The sequence below is a fragment of the Anguilla anguilla genome, chromosome 3, assembly GCF_013347855.1.
Source record: "Anguilla anguilla isolate fAngAng1 chromosome 3, fAngAng1.pri, whole genome shotgun sequence".
In the NCBI taxonomy this organism is placed as follows: domain Eukaryota; kingdom Metazoa; phylum Chordata; class Actinopteri; order Anguilliformes; family Anguillidae; genus Anguilla; species Anguilla anguilla.
This window is the reverse complement of record NC_049203.1, coordinates 36,859,191-36,866,979: the sequence shown is the minus strand read 5'-3', so window position 1 is coordinate 36,866,979 and position 7,789 is coordinate 36,859,191. Positions and strand designations below refer to the sequence as shown.

At 42.7% G+C, this 7,789-nt stretch overlaps 1 long non-coding RNA gene across 1 annotated transcript; it reads left to right on the top strand.

Moving 5' to 3' along the window:
• Positions 1-761: 761 nt before the first annotated feature.
• LOC118224008 lies at positions 762-1,247 on the top strand. Its single transcript, XR_004764547.1, has 2 exons — positions 762-826; positions 1,036-1,247. It is a non-coding gene; the product is annotated as an uncharacterized LOC118224008 (long non-coding RNA).
• The last annotated feature ends 6,542 nt before the right edge of the window (positions 1,248-7,789 follow it).

Here is a 7,789-nt window from a genome sequence, read left to right as displayed (position 1 = left end):
AAAAGGAAGATAGAAGCAGAATTGATGCATTCGAGTTGTGGTGCTGGTGGAGAATACTGAAAATACCATGGACTGCCAGAAGAACAAATAAATCAGTTTTAGAAAAAATACAACCAAAATGTTCCGTAGAGGCGAAGATGATGAGACTTAGACTCTCATACTTTGGGCAAATCATCCGAAAAGACCGATCGCTTGAAAAGGACATCATGTTTGGTTAAGTCGAGGGCCAACAGAAAAGAGGTAAACCTTCAATGCAATGGATTGATACAATTGCCGCAGCAATGGACGCAAACGTTCGAATGGTCAGGCATGTGGCACAAGACCGGGCAACATTTTGCTCTGTTACACATAGGGTTGCCATGAGTCGTAAACAACTCAATGGCAACTAACTAACTAACTCTTCAAAGACACAGAGAAGCAACTTCCTGCTTGCTTGAGATTTGTTGAGTGGCAGAAACAGGTTCTGGGTAGGAGGTTGCTTTTCTTGTGTTTGCAATCTCATTTGAAACATTTGCCTCCAACTCCCGATTCAGGTCTCTGCTTGATCCAAGATCGGAGGTATACACATCCTGTCATATTCCTCTCGTTTATCATGTTTTCTGTTAGCCTCGTGTATCTTGTCTTTTGTCATGTGATCTTTGTTCTCCCTCTGTTCCTCCCTGCAGTGTAGGCGTGCCTCATTGACCGCTCCAGTGATTCTCAGATCAGCTGATTTCTCTCACCTGTCTTCTCTGCATTCCGCACGCCTCCACTTAAGCACTCTCCAGTACATATTCTCGGTTCACCCGCTACTTCTCACCAGATCATTGTTTCAGCCCGTCTGAAGGTTCTTGTCGGCTCCAGTCTTTATGTCTCGAATTGTACTAACATTTTCTAAATTCCGGTTTCAGCCTCGGTCTGCTCGTTTACCTGCTTTCCCTACTTTGTTCGTCGTTGTTCGTTTATATGTTTAAGTGTCCCTGTCATTGTCTTCCCAGTCGTCGTGGTTGTCCGTGGTCTTATCTTTTGTTCCGTCTGCGTCTTCCTTGTTCCCAGCCTGCCGGTTCCAGCCCGCCCTTCGCCGGTCTTCCAGTCCAGTCCTGATCCAGTCCGGTCCTGCTCCCAGTCCTGATCCAGTCCAGTCTGGATCCAGCCCAGTCCTGAACCAGTCCGGTTCCAGTTCTGTCCGGGGCGTCAACGCCTTCTCCCTTGCTACCCAGCTGGATCACCAGTTATTAAAATAAATGTGTCTGATTTTTCCCACAGAATCTGTGTCCGAGTCCTGCATTTGGGTCCACCTGCATTGCATTACGTAACACATCTGTATTTCATCATGAAACTTGAGACAGTTCTGAGGAAATTCTGGGAGAGAGCTTCCCTTACCATATGTTGTCAAGGGAGCATGTTTCTGCTCTTGTTCGTCTTCCCAGGTGAACAACAAGATTATTTTTTGTCCCATGAAAACAGACATAAGGAGAGGAGATAAGTGGTTTATCAAATGCTGGTGTTTTTCCAAAGTCACTGGTATGTAAACCCCTTGTGTCAGGGGTGTGAAACAACTGGTTTTTGTGGTTTCCTTCAAAGACCAACAGACACAGTGTCCCTCCAGCACAGGATTCTGACACCTGTGCTATATGAAGTCTTTCATTATTCCAAAGCTGATATGCTGAGTCAGCCTCAGTCAGTGTATATACAGTGCACTCCAAAAGTATGGTAACAATGGAGTGAAATTTGGCATTTGGATTTGAGATCAAAAGATGAATAAAGAGCCAACAGTACAGACAATCAGCCTTTTTATTTCATGGTATTTACATTTGTATATGTTTTGCCATTTCACAGAAACCCCTGTGGTTGTGGTCCCCCCCGCCCCCATTTTTAGCTGTGCAAAATGAAGTTAACTTGCGACATCTTCTTTGGAGATGCCTTTCCAGGCCCAATGCAGCTGCTTTCAGTAGATCTTCGTTTTGAGGGGGTTCTGTCAGATTCCTCATCAGCAAGCGAAATACATGCTTGATTGGATTTAAATCAGGTGAATAACTTAGCTAGTCCAAAACTTTCTACTTTTTCCTATTTTGATGAATGCTTTGATTGTGTAGGCAGTGTGCCTGGGGTTATTGTCTTATTGCAGGATGAATTGCCTGCCATTGAGTTCAGAGGAATTACTACACAGCCAGACAAAGAAATCTGTCTGTACGCTTCCAAATTCATCCTATTGCTGACATCCTCCATTACATCATCAATAAGGATGAGTGAGCCTATTCAAAAAGCAGCCATACATGCCCAAGCTATGACAACACCTCCTCCATATTTCACAGATGAGGTGGTATGTTTTGGATCATGGGCAGTTCCTTCCTTTCTCCACACGTTTGGTTTTTCATTCCTCTGGTAAAGGCTTATTTTTGACTGATCTGTTCATAGAACTTTGTTCCAGAACATGCCTGGCTCATCTCATATTTTTTGGCTCATTCTAATTTGGCCTTGCTGCTGATGAGAGGATTTCATTTTGCAGTATAGCCTCAATAATTCTGCTCTCAAAGTCTTCTGCATACGGTTACTAGTAATATTTTAATCTCAGCCCTCTGGACACTGCTGGTGATGTCACTGACTGTTTATGTTTAGGCTTTTTTCTGCACAGCTCTTAGGATTTGTCTGTCATCAACCTCAGTTGTCTTCCTTGGCTGACCTGTACGATGTTTATATCTCCAGTCCACCAGTGGTTTCTTTCTTTCTCAAGACATTTCACATGGCTGTCAAGGTTTCTGTGCAGGTAGATCATTTTTCTGTGCCTGCACCGGCTCAGTGGTTAGCATTCCGATTAGCCACTCGGCTAATCGTTATTTTGGTGTGTGGGGACGATTAGTTCGAGCTTGCAGATTAGCCACTCGGCTAATCGTTATTTTTGGTTCCTGTGGGAGGATTGTTCCTGCTTGAACATTCCATGCATTCCTGCAGGGTTACCTCTGATCTGTTTCACCTGTGGGTTGCTCACATCTTCCGCTGATTACCAGCCACACCTGTGGCTGGGTATTTAAAGCGTCAGTAGGCAGTGGAACGGTGCTTGAGTGTAACGTGTTTTGCTCTAGCCAGTTCCCTGTCGTATTTCTGAGCAAGGTGTAAGGAATTTAAGAACAAAGAAATTTAAAAAGAATTCTGACTTCAGTTTGTTTGTTTTTTTTTTGGGAAAAAGGTATTAGGACGGTATATGTCCAGATTCTGAGGCCGGCGGTTTTAAGGGGTTATTGTGTCACCGTTGGGGCACAAACCTTTCTGCCCTTTACTAACCAGTTTTCCCCCCTGGTTTTAGTTGGCCTCAGAACATCTTCTGTTTGTTTTTGAAAAGACATTTTCTTTTTCTCTGCTTCGGGTCGAAGTCGTTTTTTCTTCTTTTCTTTTCCCTGTTCCTTTATTTTCTTATACTCCTTCTTCCTCAGTTACCCGTTTAGGGGTTTATTCATTTTTTTGGGATATGTCCCTTAGGAGTATAGCACCCCCTTCTTATTTCGTCTCTCACGAGACTCAATGGTTACTGGAGTGCCCCTTTGGTAACTTATAGATCCCCTGTTTGGTCGCATCTGGTCTTCACACTGGTCTTCACTGGTTCTATAAATCAATGGTTGGGTAGCATCAAGCCCATCTGCTACTACCTTTACAACTTGAAATTTGGATATTTTGAACGATATTACAGACAGATTTATGCAAATGCCAGCCACAGCAATTAGACCACAGGGAACTCTTCTAAACTTCCCTGCAACTTGCAGTGAAATTGTGTGGTACTTGCTTAAGTTATAGTTTATGCTATATAATGACATCCCTGACATAGTGAGGCAAACCTGCAGGGTGTTGAATGAGAGAGTAAGATGGAGAGTGTGAGTCTGGAGCACAGACACAAGCAGGAAGCGCATTCCCCTACAAGCCACACTTTGCCATTCTTTTGTGAAGGTTGAGACTGTCACTCCTCGGGCAAAATTACACCCATGCCTTCTGTCACAGCCTCCAGCCAGGGCCCCTACGGCAACCAGCCATTCGGGCAATGTTCTGCCAGTTGAAGTATTTAATTGGCCATCTGGGGAAACTCCGACTTTGCTGCTGGATATTAATCAGTAACTTAATCCCAGCCATAATGTGCCTTTCCCATTGGAAGCCGGGCAGTTGCAGGTGGAGCAGACAGTTAAATGTGTGGCAACTCGAATGGAGAAAGCTTGCCTTTGCCAACTCATGAATGAATATTTCCTCCATCTTTTCAGCCAGTTCCCTAGTGCTTTAACACAGGTGAACAATCAACAAATGCAATGAGATTTCTTACATGTCACCAAAAATGTTGTAGATATGACCTTGGCCAAAGATAATGCTGGCAACCTATAGAATATTGGATTTGACACAGGGGTGTTGGAAGATGTATTAAGTAGTGGTTGCTGATAATGGAAATGCAAAGTCATGACATCACTATATATTAGTTAGCTTAATTGTATTTGTTATTCTAGCAGGGAGGGGCTTGAAACTAGATAGTTTCTTATTACATTTTAACTTCATACACATAACGACATAACTATGCAAAACACAGATTTATATGATAAAGTTTGCACAAATGCATATAACTCTTCTTCACAATACAAATAAACAAAAGTCCACGCACATAGCTCTGCACCGTGCATGCACAATAAAAACAGGTCCATAGAATGATTTGCGATACAGAACGACACAGAAACACAACATCTTTTCTTTGCATATGAATTCACAACACTAAAACCCACAATTCTTAAGGCTTTCCACAGACTCAGTGATTCATGATCTGACATCTACTGTTGTAACTGAATAGCTATTTTGACATACAGGAGAAATAAAGATGGCTTTTAATGCATCCTCACAGCTGGCTGTGTACTGCTGCCTACATTGCAAAGTCTAAAATGAATTGTAAGATGACCAAATTAGACCCACAATAATTTTGTTCATATACACACCGCTACAAGTGAATTCGACATCCAGTTACAATACACCATCTGTTACCTCTGAAGTGATTGCCACGCACACAAATATTCATACACTGTCAGGGTTATTGTGATTGTTTGCATCTGCCACTCGATGGATATATATGTTTTTCTAGCACATATTTTAGCCAAGTCGATCTGCTAAATGGTAAATGGACTGCATTTATATAGTGCTTTTATTCAAAGCGCATTACAATTGATGCCTCTCATTCACCCATTCACACTCACACACACACACACACCAACGGTGAAAGGCTGCCATGCAAGCAATTAGGGGTTAGGTGTCTTGCTCAGGGAAGGAACTGGCAACCCTCCGACTGCCAGACAACCACTCTTACCTCCTGAGCTAACTCACCCACATCGATCTCTACATCACAAAACATTGTGAATTGAACTGATTCTGCATGGCAGCAGTGTACTGAATAACCAAATGTATTATGCATACTTAGAAGACCCCAAATGTAGCCTTGTGCTCTGGTGTGTTGCTTATAATGCAAATGAGGGGTTTAATGTTCACTCTGCCCAGAATGTGACTGTGCACATGCAAGACAGCCAGGTCAGTTAATCTTCTTTGAGTCATTAAAGACATACTATGCATGATTTCTTTCCATGCTTCTGTGTTTACAATCAAAAATGTCTCTGCCCGTGTTCTGAGCCCCACCTACACCTGCAACATACATGTTCAAGGGGGGAAAAAGTGACTTCATATCCTGACAATATTGTTACTATTGACTTACACTGAAACGGGTAGCTGAAAGACCAATACTGAAGCTAACCACACTGGCACTAGTGAGCAACTTGAGGAAGACGAGGACATGAGCTTCAGAAATGAAGCTCGGTCTTGGCTGCTTGATCCATACACATTTCTTCTTCTTCTATTGACTACATGCTTCTGAGGTACAGCCCACAAAGAAAAAAGGGTAACACCCAGAAACATCCAAAATACTTTTTACAATAACAAATATAGGCAGACAAGCAGGGACTGGGCAGAAGTGAACACAGATACAGTTGCCAGTGAATGCATCATAGTAATGACTGAGCATCGTTGTTATCTCCGCCAGGCGGAGCCTGGAGGGGATCATCCATTTGGTCGCGTGTGTTTGTGCGTGTGTGTGTCTGTCCGCAGCTAATCTCGCATACTACTGGGCCGATCAGCCTAATATTTGTTGTGCATGCTGACAGCAGGCCAAGGACCTGAATTCTCGAATATTTTGCAAATCGGTCAACGACAAGTATTTTATTTGAATTAATTTCCATCATTGTTGTCCATTGAAATAGATTGAGTGCTAACTCCTAACCGGCCACTAGGAGGCCGCAAGTGATCAACAACTGCTTCCGTTTGGAATGCCTGGCGGAGATCTGCACTCTACTGAGTGCAGATTTTCAAAGTGAAAATCCTTCATAACATGGCTTCGGGTTCTGCAGTCAGGTTTTTAATAAAGTAGAAAAATATCACCTCTCTGAACAGTCTGATAGATAGCAGAGCAGCGATTGGTGTTTTACTGAGCGTAGTTCTTATTGAATCAGGGAGCAGATTCAACATCTCATGTTAATTAAACCTTGTGGTCGCTTTTCGCCAGCAACTGCCTGATTACAGTGCAGTTTCTCCAAATTCTATATAGCTAGTTGTTTGTATGGAAGGCATTTATGCAAACAACGATACAATTTATTAAAATATGAATGATTAGAAGTCACTTCAAGATTATCTACAAATTTTTGGGTCACAACCGTAATTTAATTGGCAAATTTTTTAGTGGGATTAAAATGGCGAAAATCAGTGATTGACAAGATATTTTCTCTATCACAACTCTCATTATTGCAGTAGGTTACCAACCAGTGCCCCCAGCACCCCCACTTCCAGCACCTATAATTTGACATGAATCTGCTGTAAAGACATGTGTAAGGACAAACTATACTAGAGACTGCATTTACAGAATATTTTCTTTCAGGATAGCAAAGTGTTGTCAGGGCCGGCCCTAGGATTTTGTTGGCCCTAAACAACAACGAGCGCGGAGGGGTGGGGGGGATCTCTTGGTAAAATCATTATGTTACGCAATGTTCTGTTGCCATTCCATTTTAAATTCATACCGCTAATTCCGCGATAGGGGATGAATAACGTAATTACAAAAATAACGTTATTTACCTTTGAGATACACTGGATCGTGTGGCCCCCTCTTGTGGTCGTGTGGCCCCCCCTAGCGGTTGTGGCCCTAAACAACCGCATAGAGTGTTTAGGGGGGCTGGCCCTGTGTGTTGTAAATGTAGGGTGTTGAAGATCAATACAGTCCGGCTGGCTAGAGGAAGTGCTTGCTATAAATTGGTAGAACCAATCTGAGAGAGACTAAAGCCGCGTTTCCACCGCAGGGACTTTCCCCAGGAACTAGGAACTCAGTGCGTTTCCACCGCAGGGACCAGGGTCTAAATTAAGTTCCGGGGACATTATTTTACCCCCCAAAAAAGTACCTGCTCGGGAGGCAGTACTTTCTAAAAGTACAGGAACTTTGGGTGTGGGGCGCAAGCACTGAACATTTCTGATTGGTCGAGTACTCGCAGCATTTTATTTCAACCGCCATTTTTAAAAATCTGCAGCCGCAAACCGATTTATTATTTTCATAATAATAGCTTGAATTCAAACCTTCATGTTATGCGGCGCAGTAGCCTACTTTTGGTTATAGCCTGCCAACGTCTTGGAACAGATGAGAAATTAAGATTGTGGATTATAACGTGTGCTCTTCTGTTCTTTTCTTGCTTTAGCATTAAGTCTGTTTTATAAAATATTAAGCATTCATGCTGGGACAGCATATTATGTACCAAAACATTCAAAT